Raw genomic sequence first — 21200 nt, 5'->3', positions numbered from 1 at the left:
TTTGGAACGGTGCAGTCTACATTAGCATTTTGAAAAAGCCTATTCTAGGGCAGAAGGGATTTTCTTCGGACAACTTTTGCATGAGAGTGCACCCCCCCACTCTTGAAATGGGGGGGGGGGGGTGTAGGTCAAATAGGACTGATGTGATTTTGGAATAGTCCATTTTTCATGGGATAGGGAGGGAACTGTGCCACGTTTTCTCGCAAACGTTTCCTTTCTAGTTTGTTAGAGTCGTTACCCTATCCTTCGGTGTATATGGGTATGCCTATTTCCGTTCCCATAGCCATTGACCAGTAAGTTGTGCAAGCACTACAGCAGGGTCCACGGGTAGTTGTGTGTTAACCTTTATACTCATACGTGCTAAGTGCTATGAAAGTACCATTTGATTGCAAAGAAAAACCTCTACCAACTTGACCTTGTGCATCAATTGTATCAAAGCTGGAAAAAAATTCTTACATGACACAACAGACAGGCATCTAATGAAACGAAAAATCTACAAGTGACCTTGCGAAATTCAATTTGGTAGAATTATTTTGATGGGCTGCTTTAAGCTCAGGAAAAGCACAAGGGTCTGAACCGCACAGATTTACACGTAATCGATGCCTCCTCGAGCAACTTCATTCCAGGCTGCCTACCTTTAAATCTAATCCATTCCTTAGACAGGACATACATTTTCTTTCTTTCTTTCTTTCTTTCTTTCTTTCTTTCTTTCTTTCTTTCTTTCTTTCTTTCTTTCTTTCTTTCTTTCTTTCTTTCTTTCTTTCTTTCTTTCTTTCTTTCTTTCTTTCTTTCTTTCTTTCTTTCTTTCTTGAAAAAGATAACTCAAAACGCCTGGATAGATTGTCTTGATACTTTATATGTGGGTAGTGTAGGTCTCCTTGAGATCTCGAAACGATTAGATTTTGGGGCCCCTAGCAACTTTCTATGGTACTGCAGCGGAAGTTCCTGTTTTGATATCTCGTGTTTTGAACATGCTATGGTCCCGATTTTCTAATGATAGGTAGCTCTTGGAAGGGAGAGTAAGTCATGTAAGTTTGGAACTGCAGGAGCCGATTTTGTTTCAAACTTTGAAAGAGAATAACTCAAGAACGGGTTGACGGATCGTCATGGCATTTGGTATGTCAAGTGATGGTTGACGAAATCATATGCAAATTATGCAAATCAAGAGCTAATGTGCATAATCAATGAGGAACGTTTATAAATCCGCTGCATTTCATTCATTATGGGACTCTTAAACACGTGACATGTGTAACGGAGAAAGAGACGAATATCGATAGATACCAATTATGCAACTGAATACCTGATTTGCATAATTACTGGCAAAATACTATAAGGTCATAGTGGTAAATAATGGGGATTTCATCCTTGCAGCATTTGGAAGTTAAGTAAATGTGGATACTATCAGACATAAATAATGCAAATTAGGGCCTCATTTACATAATTTATGAAGAGATGCTTCAACAGTTAAGACTTCCATACTTTGAACAACTTGTTTTATTTGGATAGAGAAGATGATCAACTGAAATGATTCATTCAAATGAGGTCCTTATTATTTGCATGATAAGTGGGAAACTTCTTTTGCTACCTCATACAATTCGAGAAACAAATCCATCCTTAGATCTCTTAGACATACCACCATAAGATTTAGTAACTCTTTTATCCCTTATTGTCTAACGTATTCGAATGAACTTACTTTTGAGATTCGTTCTTTGAAAAACTCCCTGTTTCGAAACCATCTTATCAAATCAACACGCCCTCTTCTGGTCCCCCATTATAACTGTGGTCCCCGCTACCTCGACGCCCTTCTCGCCCGGCTTCGCATTGGCACATGCAACAAACATTTTAAGCGAGGTTTAGCTCCCAGTCCTTCAGGCAGTTGTGGCTGACCCTGCAAATCCACCCTACTCTATATCTTATATTGTCCTCATTATATTTTCTAAAGGTCCAACCTTTTCGAAACTCTCACACGTGAAATAGGTCACATTATTGACTTCAACAAATTTTTCGATACTTCAAAACTAGAAATTCTTTTGAAAGGATCCCCTACAATACTCTCCAGGTATGATTTCAAAATTATATTTCTGACACAGATATTCATAGATGATTCGGGGCGCTAAGTACATGTACCTACAATCGCTTCTAGTTACCTATGAATGTTACTTCTATGAGTATTTTCATGTTCAGCTTAACATGTATGGGCTTAACATATTGTTTTTGTAAGGTTTCTTATCCTTCTCCTCCTCCTGTCAAATCTGCAAATCGATTCATCTCTGTCATTTTCAGACCAAATGACCTGAAATTTGGCACAAAGGTAGAGTAGGCAAATACCCCCGGTTCATTTATTCAATATAGACATTTAAAGTAATTGTATTGAGTTTTTTTTTGCTATTTTCAGACCATAAATGTATATCTTGGCATCCTGTGCCCTGGTATTTTAACCGAATGACCTGAAATTTGGTGTAGATGCGCCTTGAAATATACAAAGGACTACATTCCCATTTTTGCCTTTCACCCCTTCAAAAGGGTTTATTTGGGGCTTTTTCGACAATATTTTCCACTTCTGTCTCTTCCAATACCATATATATCGTTGAAAGTGACAGCCAATGGGAGCACTGCATTTCAAAATGCAACAGAAGTGTCAATTCAATTGCATACATAAGTCATCTCCTTTACTTTCTTTCAACGCCCTGCAAGTTGCACAAACAGGTGAAACTTCGGTAATTTCCACTGTTCGACACAGAGGCGTAGTGATGAATAGCGAGTTGACATTGTACACGCCGAAACACTTTGCTACACTACCGTCGCACCGACTTATCATGTGCAAGCCGGCTACGAACCCTATGAAACACTGATCCGACTTGTATCAAGCTAGGTGAATGCAATTTAAATGCAAGCTACATGTATCTACATGCCGAAAATCATGACCATCCATCAAGCCCTTCTCGAGTTATTCCCTTTCAAAGTCTGAAGCAAAACCTGCTCCTGAAGTTAAAAAAAGCCACCAGGGAGTCACTTACTCTCTGCTCTCTGTCCAAAGAGCTATCTACAACTAAAAAAATCAGGACCATACCATGTCCAGAACACAAGATATCAAACCCGAACGTTCCGCTGCAGTACCGTAACAAGCCGCTAGGGGACCCAAAATCTAATCATTACCAGGTCTCATCAAGACCTACCCACCTACCGAATATCAAGATAATCCATTCAAGCCTTCTTGAGTTTTACTGGTCATTTACATACACACATACACACAAACGCTACCCAAAACATAATCTTCTTGGCAAAGATAACTTTAAAAGCCAGAAAACACTTTACTTGCTCATTCCAGCTCTGAACCTTGAAAAAGCCACACACAAGGTGAAACTAGTCGATGTGGGCTCGAATAAAGTTCTAAACGGGAACTATGCGGCTACAGCGTCTTTTCTGAAGATATGGTGTGTGTGTGTACGGTTTGCTTGAGGTTGTTCACTATCATTTGCCCATAGAACATTATGTTGTTTTCGACTTAAGTTGACCTTGTATAGATACTCACGGCCCATAGAAGTTGGGTGGACGTGGTGGCTAGTGTGAATAGTGACTCTTGTTCCCCCACACAGTGTCAGCGGATCCAACCTCCTGACTCAGGCAGACATCCAGACAACATCTTGCCAATCATCAAGATTTCTATCTGCAGAATATCAGAAAGATAGAATCAGTGGGGTATGTTTACATCATTTGTCCCCCATTTACAGTTCCTGTTCAGAAACTGTGATGTTCAACTATTTCCCTAAACACGTCCATTTTCTGATACGATCATCGATCAGATAATCCCAATCATTGATTGAGTCTAGCTTACCCCCACATTGTTTAGCTAGCCATCGTACAATCAGTGAAACCTTAATAGTTTTTAATGCTAAGATAAACGACTATCATGGGGCAAGCGTACCTAGATCGTGAGTGCCTGTCCGGACGCTTCTCTAACATTGGAGCTATTTGTAGATAATGCTACAACCCGATTATTGAACACATAAGTCGATTACAACCAACAATCGCTCTTGTACACTGCTTGTCACCATTTGATTATAACATCATATACATGTTTCGTATTTATCTACTACCGAACGTAAGTAGATACATTATGCAGATCTCATTTCTAAAATGAATAAATAACGGTATGACAATGATATGCATGGTCGTGGAACTATAGTTTGAAATCGTTTGATTTGATTTGATAGATCTGTGGAAAACATACGGCCATGGCTACCCAACTAAGTTTTTACAAGGGGTCTGGTAAGTCAACAATATACAATACAAGTGGTTAATAGGAAGCACAAGGCGGTTGCAAAGAACAAGTCTTAGGTACTATATATAGTTTTTACATAGGTTATAACGATAATGAAATTCAGAGACTAACCTAACTTAGTTTGTATGTGTTATTTGCCATGAAAACAGTCGGAGCACTTCAACTTTCATGTGTGCGTGCATGCTTCGACAACCCGCACTTCCTCGAGGATCTGATCCTTACTATGCAGACCGGTCAGCCAAGCAGTACCATTTATGAAGAAAGTCAATACGGACTCAATCATGCCACCTTTAATTAATTCGTGTTGTGACACGCATGGCTAATTCCTTCGACGTGAATGAATTGTAAATTGGAATAGATAGCGCATACAATCTGCATGTAACGGTAATTGAATTACGCAAAATCTGTGTAATACAAAGGGCAAACGTGTATAGTATTGATTGTCGTACGGCGTGGGTAGAATACCCACACTTACAGCCCAGACTGCCCGCGCGGTGAAAGAAAACAATGCAATTTAAGTTACAATCCTAGACGTCAAGTGAAGCTTAAAGGGAGGGACAAGACCAGAGGAGAGTGTTATTTCTAACAGACCGCATCTTTATGAAAACAAAATCAACAAAATTTGTAAAAATTATTCACAGAATAACACCTAAATGAACCATTTATAAACCAGGAATTCAGTGGTGCCCCTTCATGAAGACCCATAGGGTGTGATGCATGATGGGAATCATCCCTTAAGTATTGGTTCCTATGGGATAATTGACGAATTTCAGATCACCTTTTGGATCAACGCTATAGAATCGATAAACAACTATTGACACAAATGCTACAAACATTCTTTTCAACATCGGACCTAGATTTCCTAAGGGCTTTCCTTGTGAGGGCCATTTTTCAAGTCTTAAGTATGGATTTCAATAGGATGATTCACAAAAATGAAAGTCCATTTTTGACCCAAAGAAAGTGGAAAATACAGTAATAAGGCTGTAAGTTGACAAATAAGTACCCAGAAAGAAATTGCAAAGGCAATTTTTAAGCTCAATCCAAGGTTTTTTAAGAGCCGCCAAGTTGAAGTTTGTCCAATGGTTGTTCGCGATATAACATGTTACACCTGACTGTAATTAATCTGAAGGGTACTCGGGCGGTTATCAGAATATTGATGCTGTATAATGCAACTTCTGCCAAGTCCAGGTTCAAAGTCAAGTTGCCAATACAATTACGTTCCTGGATTCAGCAAAAAAATATTTTAAGCCTAACCAGAACACTCTCCTCTGGTCTTGTCTATGACTTTAATTTTATATTGATATGTGGAGAAAAAGATGTGGATCCTATTGAAGATAATGACCTCTTCTGCTGAAAGTCTTCCTCGGCAGGATGACTGTTTCAGGAAAGTTCTTTATTCACAACCAAATATTTACACGAGCCGACGTTTCGATGACCGTTGCTGAACAGTATCTATCATTGTAACAATTACGTTTGGGACTGCATTGTTAGCAGCAACACACAGCACTACTGACACAGCACTACACACTGAAGCTCAGTGAACCAGTCAGTATTGGCCTGATGAAGATGACAGACAGTCATCGAAACGTCGACTCGTGTAAATACTTGGTTATAAATAAATAACCTTGCTATTCAGTCATTCACCATCCTGATGAAATTATTCACGGGAGAAATATTGCTGTGTATCAGAAATAAAAAGATATTTGGATTTGTTTAAAAGGAGGTGGTCTTCGTGCCGTCTTTGCGCTATAGCATGTTTCCCATAGACTACTTTAAAGGGCATAAGACACCAATGACATCAATATTAAGAATTTCCTGAAATTACATAAAACATGATACTATTGTTTGATAACAGAAATTTTCACTACATATTCACACTTCGGATGTTATTGGATATCGAACTATGAAAACATCATACCTCCAGCTTTTGATTCTTCCCGTCAGGTAATTACATTAATCAGTGTCTTACCTGCTCATGACGTCACAACGAACATTGCCAGCCGATTTGAAATACGAGCTAGATCCATAGAAGTATGGTTTCTGATGGTTCAATGTTAGATAATATCAGAAGGGTGTTTATTTGTTTTTAAACGTTTCTATTCCTTCAATGATGCTATTCCTATTTCAGATAATAAGAAAATGGTGTATTTTGGTGCCTTATGCCCATGATCTTGTATCTGTTAAGCGTGGAATATTGTTTTATATGTAAATTTGTTCCATATGTAAATCTGATTGTAATTGTGTACAATTTGTAAAATACGCAATAAAACAGATAAGCTGTATATCTTGGATTAAAATCACAGGGAAGAAAAAACTCCAGGAATGACGCCCCTGCACAGCAGTTCTAGGGAAGAAAACCTAGCACAGAAAATTTAGAGGGGGATGAAATACACTGTCAAAAAAGTCCTAGGGAGCACACCCTAGCCAAAAAAAGCCAGTGGGACTGGCCCCTGTAACAACATGTAACTAGGGAGCACACCCTAGCCAAAAACAGCTAGTGGGAATGGTCCCTGTAACAATATGTAACTGTGTATATTTGTGAAATCGTAAATATGTTGTTTTGCTATGTATTAACGTATGTTTGAATAATAATAAAAAAGTTTCCTATAGACATAGTAAATGTTACCACGGCACAGCAGGTACGGACCCGCCGTTCCCGGCATGATTATCTGTGCTATGAGTTATAGTATTTGGTAACAAAGGGCCTTCGTGTCATACATCTCGGCAAGAGACGAAAGATTTAATCGGCACGATTGAAATTCACGATAGGAATTCCATATATATATATATATATATATGTAATATGATCAGTATTCCCAAGAGAATGAGAAAATGCTAATCACATTGTGCATACCTGCATATTTACAGCATACTAGTAACACCAACTCGCAGAAACAGCAGAGCGCTTAGCGTTGAAAAAAAAAAAAACCCTGAAAATATGTCTATTCTACGTGTTAAATGATTCTGTGCAAAATAACATCTGGCATGTTATTCGGTAGGGTGACAATCGATAGGTTTACGATTACACGAAGCTTCAATTAAAAGAGCATGAATCAGCGGTTTCATTGTTCTTATAGTTAACTGCATTTGCCAAGGGCCTACGTTGGACATTAGGATTTGATTTCGCGTTAAGGATGAAAGGGAGTGTTGTCGTCGGTTTTGAGATCGTGGCAGCGCTAAAGTCACATACTGCTCCAGTAATGGAAACACTTGCGCATTTACGGACAGCACGTCGGAATCCACACAGCAACTCGGCAACTACAGACGGACATACGAGTCGCTTTTGGCGGTCTGGTGCTGGCGTGATTATCTGTCACATTCTCCCACAGTAGAGCTGAACCCGAGTCGCAGAAACTCCCTACATCAACATCTCTGTGGCGACGCCTCAGGGGCGAGCATAATGGCATAGTATTGTGTGCAGTCTGCAAGGATTCTAGGAATTGTACAGGAATGTGTCCACAGGAATTTCAGTCCACAGGACGATAACTCAAGAATGCTTGGACGGCTCCATATTTGGTAGGTGGGTAGGTCTAAATGAGACCTTGAAATTGGTCGATTTGGGCCCCCAGCGACTTTCTATGGTACTGCAGCGAAACTTTCGGTTTTGATATCTCGTGTTCTGAGCAAGCTGATATCTCGTGTTCTTAGCAAGCTAAGGTCTCTGTTTTTTAGTGGTAGATAGATATTGAGAGGGAGAATACGTCGTGTAGGCTTGAGCCGCCTAGCAACATTTTGCAACTGCAGGAGCTGATATGATTTCAAACTTTGAAAGAGAATAACTCAAGAAGGGGTAGACGGATCGACATGATTTTATATCATGTCGATAGCTTAAGTGATGATTTCCATATTCATACGATGATTATGCAAATCGGTGCTAATTCGCATAATTGGTGCAGAAAGTTTTTAAATTTGCTGCATCCCATTGTAGGACTCTCTAACACATGACTTATGTTACTGAGAAAGAGCCTACAATTCTAACTACAAAATACTAGTATCATGTTACAGTATATCAAATATAATGTAGTTATGTATTTGTAATTCGGTCTCGCTTTTGGAATGATGTATACCGAAATTGACCTATGTAGGTGGATATAGGAGTTGGGCATGACAACAGTACATTGAAAATATCGTTTTGTGTACCGGAGTGAAATTTGTCTTAGTAATAATAATCTGTAACAGTGCATCTCTTTCCTTCCTAGAAGTTGGACAAGTCATCAGAAAATGAAATTCATCTTCAATATTTTCATAACACGTGGGACACATTCTCTGAGTGGCTGGTATGTCGCGGTGTTGACCCTTTTAAATTTCTAGGCAATGTGCACTGATTCTCAGTTTTGTTATGCTATCTGCAAACAGTTTATTATGAATTGATGTGAGATATTTTTCCATGCCAAATTGCTTTTTGATTTTAGAATAGGTGTAAAGTTTACTGGAATTTCTAAGTTGTTCCCTTCAGCCAGAGAGAAATGTGGATAGGTAAATTATTCAATCTTAGCCACTATCTGATCAACTGTGTTTGACTGAGCAAAGAGAATAATCCTAATTCACCCCTTACGGCGGCGATTACAGAACTTTTCGGAACACGGAGTAAAATTTGTAAGAATTTAAAAGTATATATTCTAAGTCAGGAATTTCATATGAAATGATAAGAAATAAGGTAAAAAGAAACAAGAGTCCGTAGGACACAATTCTCCGTGAAGTATTTATAGTATGTACAAGTATTGACCCACACAAATTGCATCTCTGCACAGTCCAAGTAGTGTTTTAGAGCAAGTAAAGAAAAAGTGTTTGTTTATCTTTTTCTTTCAATACAGGAGTGGTCAACCTGCTGAAAAGTATGTTTTTACAGCATGGCACAGATGGGATCTAGAAATTCCGGGAAAAGTCACAAAGTTAGATCTAGATGGCCCCATTTCAATTATCAACGAACCATTCAGCCTTACAACTAAGATGTATCAAAAATCACAAATATGCAGTAAATCCTCTATCCACAATTTATTGCAGGCCAGCCTGATCTATAGCTATCAAGCTATTTGCAATAAAAAAGGCTAATTTATATTATCGTAACATTTCACGAAGGTCAAAGGTCACCGGATCTAACCACCCGGAAGTGACACTGGCGCGCGCACTTTTCTGAGAGATATTTCTCAACAATCTTTCATCCCCTGCGTAAACTTTTTACATTGTCACAGCCTCCGTATTATAAACTACATTTTCACACTGTGCGTAAAAGTGCATCGTCCGTCCCGTGCGCACATACTGTATGCGAGTTGCGAGTGGACACGGCATACTTAATACACAGACTGGAGGTCACTCTGCACATGTTCGCAGCTAAAACTCACAATTCCCGTTGCCGCATTGGTATGTAACTTGGTATATCGTTTGCTAGGTTGCGTGTGGTGATGCACGTTGTCTATTTTTCAATGTAACAGTGACTATACGATCACAGCAAGTAAGGAAGATTTATACCCCGTATCTGCCTGAAGTATTCCAGTCATGCATAACGGATTATAACATGGTCCCTATGGCAGGGCAGTGGGACATAGCATTAATTATAGGGGTGCAATTACGATATTGGATTGACGTTTAAAGTAGTTATGATGTAACAAAGCTATTGTGCATCACCACGCCGAACCAGGCAAACGATATGCCAAGTTGCACACCAATGCGACAACGGGATCGTGAGTTATAGCTGCGAACGCGCAAACAAAAGCATTTCCAATACTCCCAGAAGGAGGTCATCCTCCTTCCCGGAGTAACAATAGATATGATTTATCTGTGCTATTTGGTTATAGGTTCAACGAAGCTCAGTTGAATATTTTTGTTTCAATACTTGTCTATCCATCAATTCTCACAGAATGTTGATTTATCATTATTTCGACAGAGAAACCCGGTATCAGGATGTTATAGTTGCCTGTGGGCGGTACTCCCAGACGGAATAACCTTCATTGAATTTGATGTTGAGTAAAAATTCCATTCCAATCAATACATTCCAATGCAAAGGCACCCGACACATGTTGGACGAGATCCAAAACATCTGCAGGCTTGTGGGGAAATTGTTTGATCTAACCTTTCCTACAGCAAGTGAAACATCTTCCTCCCGGAAAAAGAAATACTCTAAACTCAAACAGTTCAACTAGTACACCAATGAAAAAAAGGAACAAGTACATGTAACTCCCAGTTCAAAAATTCCAGTTCAAAAATCTGTATATATGCTTTGAGACAATTGGAAGAATGATGAAAATAGAGATTTCGGGGTAGTGGCCATGTTCTAAAACAGATATAATAGGACATGGACGAAGCTTGTTGACAAGGAAATCGTGTTGTCCGCCCACTTGGAGAATACTTAACTCCCACAGCTTCGAGTTGGGTATTCCCCTTGTGGGTGGAGCAACACTATTTCCAAGTAAACTCGCTTCTTTCATGCCCTATCTATAACTTGGCCAGCTGCATGGGCACATTAGACTATCGCGACCATTGCCAATATGCCAGTTGAACACCGCATGTTCATTGTAGCGGGGAAAGTAATTAGAATTCCTAGGAAAGCCCTGTTCAAACAAAAACGATAGCTAACATTAGACGGTGAGACTGGTATGCTCGTTCTGTAGCATAGATACTTGTTTCCGAGAAATTCACTCATCAGCTTACAGAAAGATGTTCTCCTGTAAGAACTCAGGACTGACACAGGCTAACCGAGGGGCGGGAAACAGGGCCGGATTTTGAGCCATTCATTAAGGAGATACGGCGGGCGGCGCAGGAATCCCCTATCATTCATCACCCTGCACTACTTTGGGGCTTTGTAGCGGTCCGCTCTAATCCTCCATATCTGGTTCTGTCTGCCAGGCAACTAGAGCGACCTAAGGCTGGTTGATGAAGATTTGCATTAGATAGTTGCACACATTGGGTGTTCAGAACAAAACAAACTCTAACTGCAACTTCAAGATCATACAAGCCCCCAATATGTAACTAATTCAAATTTCAAAATAGGAATTAGAGCAGAACCATAGTGTTGGATACGAGGTGATATAATTTGACTACTTAACGTGTAGCAATACCTAGGCGATTCGCTATCGGGTACTACGGTAATCTGCTTGCATAATTATAATCAAAAGGCTTGATGATTTGATTTCAAACTGCAATGATATACTCCTTTGGAAAGAAATCTAATGTTATCATCACTTGAATGTTAAGAGATTGTAGTTATCAGATAGCTTTAGACAGGGATATTTATCATGGATGTGGAGAATACAGAATGATACAAGAATATTGACAGTTGGTCGCTTACATTACATGTACCTATATGAACTTTACTACGTGACAGTCGTGTGGACTATCTAGCACTCTGACTGCGCATGACGACATGTTTGGGCGTTTAGTCATTGGCAGGTTATCGACTCCGAGTGAAGTATAATTCATTGAAAGCAGAGATAGCAGACAAATAAGTGATTTGAACCTGAAAGGGTCGCCCGCGTTTCATCTGCCCTAGTAACTACAGCAGACCCGGTGCTGTCTGAATGCTCAGTTTGTCTCGTAGTGCACATGCCGTCACGCAGAGTCTCGTTATAATAACTCGAGAATGATCCTGCAACCTACACTGAGCGCGTCATTCGTACGGTATGTATTTGCTTTAAGCAAAAATATGGTCGGTATTCGAAATCTCAGACAGAAGCCCCCCTCCCCAGTGCTTAATGCATGTACAGATGAATTGGCGGCGGCAGGTGCCGATTGCAGAAGTGCCCAAAAGTCACGAACTCTACGCGGGTTCTTGGAAAATATGGATGAGCTCAACCAAAAGAAAACAGCGCTCCTTTGTATCTGACCCATGGGCAAACACGTTTTGATTCCTATATGCCCCCTCTCAGCCAAATATTACGATCAATAGACTATCAGCATCAATGATATATCGCAATGGAGAAGCAATGGGGTACAGATAATTAGCTAAATGCAATATGGCCGCGCGAAGGGGGTGGGGTGAGGGTCAAGAAATTTCTCGAAGGCACAGTTATTCCCAAAATGGTGGACAAAATCCGTCGGCTATCTAGCCCGCTTATTTTAGAAGGTTATTGGTATGCATACATGTAACCAGACAATGCCATATGGTCTCGGTTTGAAGCTAATCGTACCCAGGACCTATCGACCTGTTACTGTGACAGACAGAGACAGAGTCGTCCCTCCCCGTCCTAACGGATGCCAGGAGTCGATGCTATATTCACAAAAATAAGGAAAACAAACGAAAGTATTCCATCAGTGATATGTTTTAACGACGCTTTTGTAACGGTACAGTCCACGCTGAATGATTCAAACCCTACAGTGTGAAGAACGCCCTTACTAATTAGGAAATGGCCACTTGATGGAACGCCATGAACATAAACAACTTACCCATGTCCAAGTTACAGCCTTGTCTGCTGCACTGCATAGCCTACCAATAGGAAGAGGAATGCTGGCAAAGGTCACGCGGGTCCCTGGCAACCAGAATGCTGGGCAGCTCCAAAGCACGATCTGCTGAAAATAGACCTTCCTTGTCACACTGATGTAATATCACCAGACGGTCAAAATTGCTTGCATGAGAGCAAAAGCCTCCAGACTCCTCCCATCTCAGTCACTTTGAAAATAGACTGCCCTTTGACCATGCCAGCTCATGTTCGCCACCAGGACGGTGGACGTCGAATGATTTGCTGATCAAATCACGCACCATGGTCACTAACCCACATTGCCTCAAGCCTGTTTAAGTGATCACCTTGACTGCGTCACTATCCAATTTAACTACATGGTAAAAAAACAAGATGCTTGACCCATACTACATGGACTGAAAACACGAATTGGTGGAAATGTCTGAAGATTGAAAAGGCCGAAAGCTTGCCAAACAACACAAATGTCAACTTTTTGACCAATGTTGAACATAAAGGGAGGCAGAAACTGAATCGAGATTACGATGAGAACTACATGTATGACCGCACAGGTGAATGTTTCTGCTAGTGTGAAGCGAATTAATGTTCAACACAAATTCACGCTGGGGGAGGGGTGTGTGCATGTTGCCGACTGAGGTCTGCACAGATGTAGACTAAGAAGGAAGAAATTGAAGAAAAAACAAAAACATTATTGAAATGCACTCTGAACCAGCGAGACCACTGACGCGGTTGGTTTCACGGGCGGTTCGACATTCAGGTAATAGAAATCTGATAAATAAAATATTTCAGATGGATTTTATACCCGCACAATAAGTACGGCTTTTAAAATTCACTAGATAGAACTTGGCCACCCAAGCCTTTAATACACACAAATATATTGTAGCATGCAACCATAGAATATTTGAATGACGTGCAATGCAAAGGGAAAATAATAGCCAAGAGCAAGAAATTGCCAGAAAGGACCGGCCAGGGTGTCACAACACGGACATGCAAACTTGAATGCCCCTGAGCCGAAGACGCAATGAAAATTATACGATCGATCGTTTGTGCCAAGTTCCTTCCATTACATCATCGGTGGTTAAGGGGTGAATGTTATCATACAATGTCAATACAGACAATATTAACGTAGGAAAATTCTGTAAAGACATTTCAACAAAATTTGCATCCGTCAACTAAGCCCAACATGCATAAATTTGTTTTGGTTAGCAGACATTGTACCAAGCCAGCTGGCCCTTGTCTGTAACAAGTAGACCATTTGTTGCCTGATTCAGGCCGACAGGAAATCCTGACATTAATGCCAATCCGATTTCTCATGCGATCTTACACCTGTTTGCTCTGACATCCATAAATTATAGCCTTGTCTTAGCAAAAACGTGTGTTCGTTATTTTTTCTATTTTTGACAGCACGTAGGAATGCTACAACAAAGACTTTTATTAAACATTATGGAATTTGAAATGTTGCAGTCAGTATATTGTTATGTCAGTAAAAGTCTATGAACGGACAACAGAATTAGGGATAAAAGACTATATTTCACTAATACTGGTTAACAAGAAGGCTGGATATACCAAATCACATATCAAAACGTCTGCAATAGAAATAAAAGGGAGGGGATAAAGGGAAATCTATTTATTTCAACGACGTTCCTTTCATGCAGTCGTTTCTGGTGATTTCGGAAGGGGGTGTACTTCTTCCCAAACTGTGCAATTGGGCTCCTCTATTATGATATTGAAATCAACTGAGCTTGTATGTTGTAGATGCATGTATGGTGTATGCACAATTGAACCAAACTGTGGAACATGTCGTTTTTCCTCATTACGTGTAGAAGCCAAAACATGCACATTTGGGGATCATGTAGTAGTAGTAAAATAGTAGTAGAATAAGCAAGATATCGATCCGTATATTAGGAATTAGCGATATACCTATGTTGTTAACAATGTTGGAATGGTTAGTTTTTCATAGAAAATATTATTTCAAGGGAACTTTTCTCATCATTCAGAACCAGAAGTCGTGAATTTGGAGCTTATTTCAACTTTGGTACACGGGAAGTGCTCGCACCGAATCCAACGTAGTAACGCATGCTATTTTAAAATTCGTTTTGTAAGCAAATTACTAAAGAAAGAAACAAAGAAAATGACTCATTGTCCGAAAGCGAAGTGCTGTTTTGTATTGATTATTCAGCGGGTCACAAGTATTTCAGTCGCAGGTAACTAGTCTGCATTACACTTGCAGCACCTACGAATGTCATCACTTTGAGTGGGTCTAACGAATCAATCGCCTGAACAATATTCAGCTCTGTGCTATAGACATGCTATAAAATAACATTTAACCCACGTGGTCTTTCACCACGTACAGGTATGAACGATTATCTTACATTTAAGTCCGAAATATTTGACAATTGACAAGATAGCAACTTCTTCCTTAGCTCCAAAGGTAACATTCTTTAAGGTAATTCGTGTGAACATAATCAATTGGAAATCGGCAGATATTCCGATGCTCATCGGGTGAGACAGACGCAGCCCCATACGCACCTTGCTCATGATCTTGGACGGCTCAGCTGACTGGAAACCACTGATCGCCTTGGACAGACCTGGACATGCTTACGCATTTTATGTAAGGGGCAAGCTATAATATATTATAAAGCTAGAAAACGCTTATTCTGTATACTAAGGGAGGTATCCTTATACTATTGTCTTATTGATCATGGACATTGTATCCTAATTCACACCTTACAATATTTGTCAATACTTAAAGTGCATACGGCATAACTGTTTTGATCCGTTATAAAGAGGTTTTAGCATTTGCTATGCAAATTGTGTCACATGTATAGCAAGTGCAACAATTATCGCTTTCCGAACAACATTTTCCTTCCCTCCGAGGCGCCAAACTTGGAACACGCCAGACTTGGAATTTTACGGTGTTTCCATATCTGTTATGCGGTTGATGATGTCCTCGACCGAAGAATGCAGCTTAGATACAAATTTCGTGATTTCAATCCAAGACCGTTCACCTTTACTTAAGAACATCATGTTTGCTGTTAGAGTTATCCTAGTATCAAAGTCAACAAAACACACGGGTGGTTCCAAAGAAAGCAACTAGGTGTACAAAAAAAATCATTTTGAGCCTAAATGCAATTTACAACGAAAATACATGCGGAAAACATGTTCCGAACTGCTATACCTGAGAGATATAAGGCTGCACCAAGTAATTTTTATGGATGACGTCCGCGCGCGCATTGATTTTGGTCTGTCCCCAGAAAACCCCCCAAGAAATTCCGCTTCCTATAACTATGACCAAAGACGTAAGATTAACGTAAAACTCGTCACGCGAAAGCCTAAAGCGATTGGCAGGATCATCCTGTCAGCAGTAGAAATTTTTGCATTGCTGACAGGATCATCCTGTCAGCAGTAGAAAAAATTGCACTGCTGACAGGATGATCCTGACAGCAGTACAAATTTTTTTACTGCTGACAGGATGATCCTGTCAGTAGTGCAAATTTTTCAACTGCTGACAGGATTTTTTTTAATCGTTGGCATATACTACTGTACCATGTCCAAATAACTCCAACCCTAGGCCTACCTAACCTGGAATTTAGTCTAGAATACTATAGATTGTTGTTAGGCCGGGCGTAATAGACCGGGCGCTCTACGTGGCGGTGATATGCGCCGTTTTGAGTATCAAGACATGGTCACGGAAAAAGGCAATAGTAAAGTCAAATCTGGTCAGATCAAGCATATAAGTATGTCATGTGGGTTCGGTCGCTAAGTATGTGAGCATAAAAGTGAAAAAAGGGCGACAACGTTGTTGTTGATCGGTACGCTCTCGATGTCGGTCAGGGAGAGCTGACGTTCGCGCAACTGTAGCGGCGAGTGAGTTTCGGCCGTACAATTTTAAGCAAGTCTTGTCAAGATCAGCGACAGTGCATTTCTTCTGCAATGACGAGAAGATCGGGAGAGGCATTGAAGTTTACTCCGGCCTGCAGGTGGGGCAGGCAACCAAGTAGTTCGGGTGTTTCATCCGCATGGAGGTCGACAATACAGCTGCCACAGCTGAAGCTCCTAGGCCTAAGTCCGTTTTTGAGGTATGAAAAGTTCCGTTCTTTAGTCTGTTTTGGATCAAGTACCATGTACGAAAAAATTATAATCTGGGAAGGGGGAGTGTAAGATGAATGCATTCATGTATTCTGCATGGATAATGATCATTTATTCGTTTCTGGTTATTTATACTTGTTGGGGAAATATGTGCTTTTTTATTACTTCTATCATTTTGGTCCATATTTGGCTCTTGAATAATTGCTATTATGCATTAGGATTTCTAAAGCATAGGTAGAAATGTAGTAATGCATGCGAAGAGTTAATCAGCAACTAATTTTGCCTATATATATTTTCATATACTATATGTTTCTGCAGGCCTGCAAAATCAATGGGATATGGAAAGAAACAGGACAGGACAACAACTGCTGTTCAACTTCAACTGATTTATTCAAATTATTGCTATTTTCATGATGAATAAAATAATTGTTAGTTGTTACACTGTGTTCTCTCATTCAATTTGTGTTCTAACATGTGTCGTCGACTATTACATTTCAAATCTAGGCATCTTGTTTTTTTCGGCCCTTCTTGTTTTTTTTTCGCGCTCTCGCATTAGATTCAGGGTGTCCAAAGGACGTCATCCATAAAAATTACTTGGTGCAGCCTAATCTCGTAGTACCTGCAAAACCTCACCAAGATTGCCTTCCATAGCTATCACCCGCCTAGACTTATCATGAAACAAGAGTCCGTAGGACACAATCCTCCATGAAGTAATTATTGTAGCTATCACCCACCTAGACTTATCAAGAAACAGGAGTCCGTAGGACACAATACGGTAATTATTGTGTCTGCGTTGTGTGCTGATGTGTTTAATACCCTCTTTAACTACCGACATGCCAAATTTTAGACAAATCCATTTTAAAGGATTTTGACTTATAGGTGCGAGGAAACAGACAGAATTAAGTTGTTCACAGTATCTTATCTGAAAGTCTCATCTATTGTAGCATTTTATATCTGATACTGTTTAACTTTTCTTAAATTCCAAATGCCGCAAGAATGTAATTCCCATAATGTACCTTTACGGAATTATAGTATTTTCTTATCAATGGTGCAAATTAGGTCTTCATTTGTATAAGTGATATCTATGGACATATTCCTCTCCATCTCAGTTATGTTCAGGCAGTATAGGAAGCCGGTTCTTGGAGTGCCCAGGCATCAGAGTGTCACCAGTTGGTGTCAAAACAATAGACAAAGGCAGAAAACAACACTTAACCAACATCTGCTTGGATAAAGCCTATTAGAGCAGACCCACAAAAGGTTACGATATCAATGACCTGTTCCACAATCCCATGAAGATAGGGGTGATTTCTGAAATATAAAATGGCCGGTACAAACTGCTACGGTGTAAACAAAAGTGCATCATCTCGCGTTTACTATACAAGCAGACGACTGGCCAAATTACTGCCAATTCAGCAATGAGATCATGAGTTGTAGCTGCGAACGTGTGGACAACCCTGATTCAGGAGGTCACCTTCCTTCCCGCAGGTAAATAAGGAAACGCCTTTCATTCTGAAATAATGTCGTTGTCTTTGATGAAGGGAGTCAGTAGATAGAACAGAATCCTCGTAAGTAACTTAGATTTAAGATTGTTTTCTAAAACTTTTACTTGTGTCCTTATAAAGATATGGTTATTGGCTCACACATTATAAGGTGGGTGCTGGAAATGTTTCTCTTGCATTTGGCCCAATTTATTTCTTTTACGGATATCTTAAGATGCTTCCGTGAGAGTTTTGGCATGTGTTGAAAATAGCCATTTCCCATGCTCCATTGCGCCTTTGGTCAGGGATGCTTTTGCTTTCAAGACGCCATGGAAGGTGTGTGGGCGTGTCGGGCCCCATACAGCGACGCAACATGCATACGAAATTTGACTTAAACGACCATATACAGGCTATAACATCGCCAACAATTATATTCTCATCAGGCCAAGCGGCCTTAATCTTATGGATGACAACTAAGCGCGCATCGAATTTCGCCGCTTTTAGAAAAAGAGAGGAACTTTTGAGTTATTCTCTTTTTCTAAAAGCGGTAAGATTAATCTTTGCTATTACCTCCGTGTAAAAGGGCACCCACACGGAGGTAATAACAAAGATTAAGATATTAGCTTGCCAGCATTTGTTCGCCTTATGTTAACATGGCACAAAGATTTGGAAACTTCAGTTTGAAGATTTCAGTTGGCCATATATCCATTGTTGATTTTGCATTGTAAAATATTTCATTGTAGTGCATTGTATATCACTGGGAAGATGAGTTTTTACCCTTTTCAATTTTACCCCGTTGGTTATGATTCAATCAGGGTCAAGCATTGGAGCTTTTGACGTGAGCTAGTTGCCAAAATTTCAATATGAGAGAGAGAGAGAGAGAGAGAGGGAGAGAGATTTATATGTGCTGCTGTAGAGGGGTGTGTCTTTTTCCTACCCTTGTTTAGAGAAATATATTTTCTAAAACTCCACAAAACCCTTTTTAAAATACGTGAATAAATAAAAAAAAGTTCAATTTAAGTGAATTATAAACGGAATGACGAAAAACACTATTTTTCACACCTCTACCGAGAGTGGAACCGTTCTCAGGCGTCGGCCATTACCCGATCGGAGTACCACAGTTTTTCCCACAGTTTTTCGTCGAGGAACTGTCAGACGCCGACTTAGAGTCAGTTTTCGGGTCATCAGAAGTTGGGGAAAACGCTCATAAACATGCTGCAGAAAGCTGACCTGTGTGACCAACACGAGCCCCCTCCCCACTCATCATATCGTATACCCCAAGCTAATCTTGGCAGACAAAGAAATCACCCATGAGGGGTTTTACCCGGCGAAAATTAAAATTATTGCCGGAAAAGTGATGGCGCCTTGTTCAAAACAAACGCCCACCTCCCCATGGGCCCAGGTCACGTACTACGTATAAACCTCCCCAAACCGATGTGTTGGCAACGAAAAAATTACGGTCAAAATCGCCAAAACTCTTACAAGTTTCTACCTACAAGGATCTCAGCCCGATATGTGTACGCTTCTGTGGAATTTTTTCCGGCTAGAGCAAAAATTATCGATATCCGGGGAAACTACAACTACAGTACAAGCAAATGGGACGTAAACATGCACGATTTTCTTACCACAGCTAAGCGTCTAAGTTCTAACAACCCCTTCGTCTGTTTATAACCGTGTTGGCTAGAAGACAAGTTACTGCTGGTTTACATTGCATCATATGAAGATCATATGTACGATGGATTGATTTTGCATGTATAGTATTAAAGAAACTATGTATTATACAGGAAATTGTCTCTCTTATATGGGTCAGTTTGAATAGGCCATGTGATAATAACGTCAATGACCCGCCTGTTCCTCGGTGTATATGGTGTCATAACGCCTGGTCATGTGCTTTGCTCACTCGGTGGTTTTATTCGATGGTTATAGCACATGACCAGGCGTTATGACACCAAATACACCGAGGAACAGGCGGGTCATTAGCGTTATTCAACGTCAGCCTATTCAAACTGACCCATATAAGAGAGACAAATTCCTGTATAATACATAGTTTCTTTAATACATAGTTTCTCTGGGCGGGTCATTAACCCTTTATTATCTACTTACATTGTCAACTTAGGGCGCAATTTGTCGCCAACGGTAGACGCGATAAACTTATGACATCAGTTGAATAACAATCACACATATAGGAATGTACACAAAAAAATTGTAAGCCTATCGCGTCTGAGGATACAGAGAGTTTTGTAAGAAGCATTGAACCCTGCTATTGTTGGAAAGGTCCTCGGAGATTGAAGAACTCGATCGCTTTAATCTATTTCGCTTTGTATGGCCTGATTTTAGCCCCTCGGGGCACCAATGTACAATTATCGCCCTGCGTTCAGGCTGCAACCTTTGTTCACATGATCACATTTGGGGTTGGAAATAGCAAAAGAAGAACTGGAAAATTGACGATTCGAAAAAAGTGTGTGCCAAATATTTCAAAGTGGGTCTGGTGTCATATGCCCTAGGCATCCCTGAACCAAAAATTGAGTTTTGTAAATTGATTGTTTTATTGTTAGTTTCACACTGATTATGTAAACAAAGGTTCCTGCTAAGCATGATCTTAACCACCGAGAAACATGTATGATACGTTGACCGTGAAGGTCAGCATTATTTGGTGAAGATATGAGGCCGTGGAACTCTTGTTACAACTGTGACTCCAAAAATGCTTGGGTGAAACGTGCGAAAAATGTTAGATACAGACTCGCTTTTTGCATTGTTGCATATTCGTAGCGAAGAAAATACTATTAAAATGTTGCAATGCAAACTTAAGTTCCAGGGCCTCATCCCTACAAATCTATGTAAATTAGGTCTTTATTTGCAGGTTTTATATAAAAATGTTTATCTTTGATTAGCTTTCAAATGTCACAAGACTTATCGTTTATTACTGTATGAAGTTATATTACT

General features: G+C 40.0%; 1 protein-coding gene across 1 annotated transcript in view; it reads right to left on the bottom strand.

Annotated features, from left to right (window-relative positions):
- LOC136421363 (sodium channel protein type 4 subunit alpha-like) overlaps positions 1–21200 on the bottom strand; it is a 77981-nt gene that overhangs the window by 44103 nt on the left and 12678 nt on the right. The window contains exon 2 of the mRNA XM_066408608.1: positions 3533–3667. The gene's annotated coding sequence lies outside the window, so the exon portion shown is untranslated. The remainder of the gene's footprint in view (positions 1–3532; positions 3668–21200) is intronic.

This window comes from Branchiostoma lanceolatum, chromosome 16, assembly GCF_035083965.1.
Source record: "Branchiostoma lanceolatum isolate klBraLanc5 chromosome 16, klBraLanc5.hap2, whole genome shotgun sequence".
Lineage (NCBI taxonomy): Eukaryota > Metazoa > Chordata > Leptocardii > Amphioxiformes > Branchiostomatidae > Branchiostoma > Branchiostoma lanceolatum.
The sequence above is the reverse complement of the archived record's forward strand: the minus strand, read 5'-3'. Positions and strand labels throughout refer to the sequence as shown.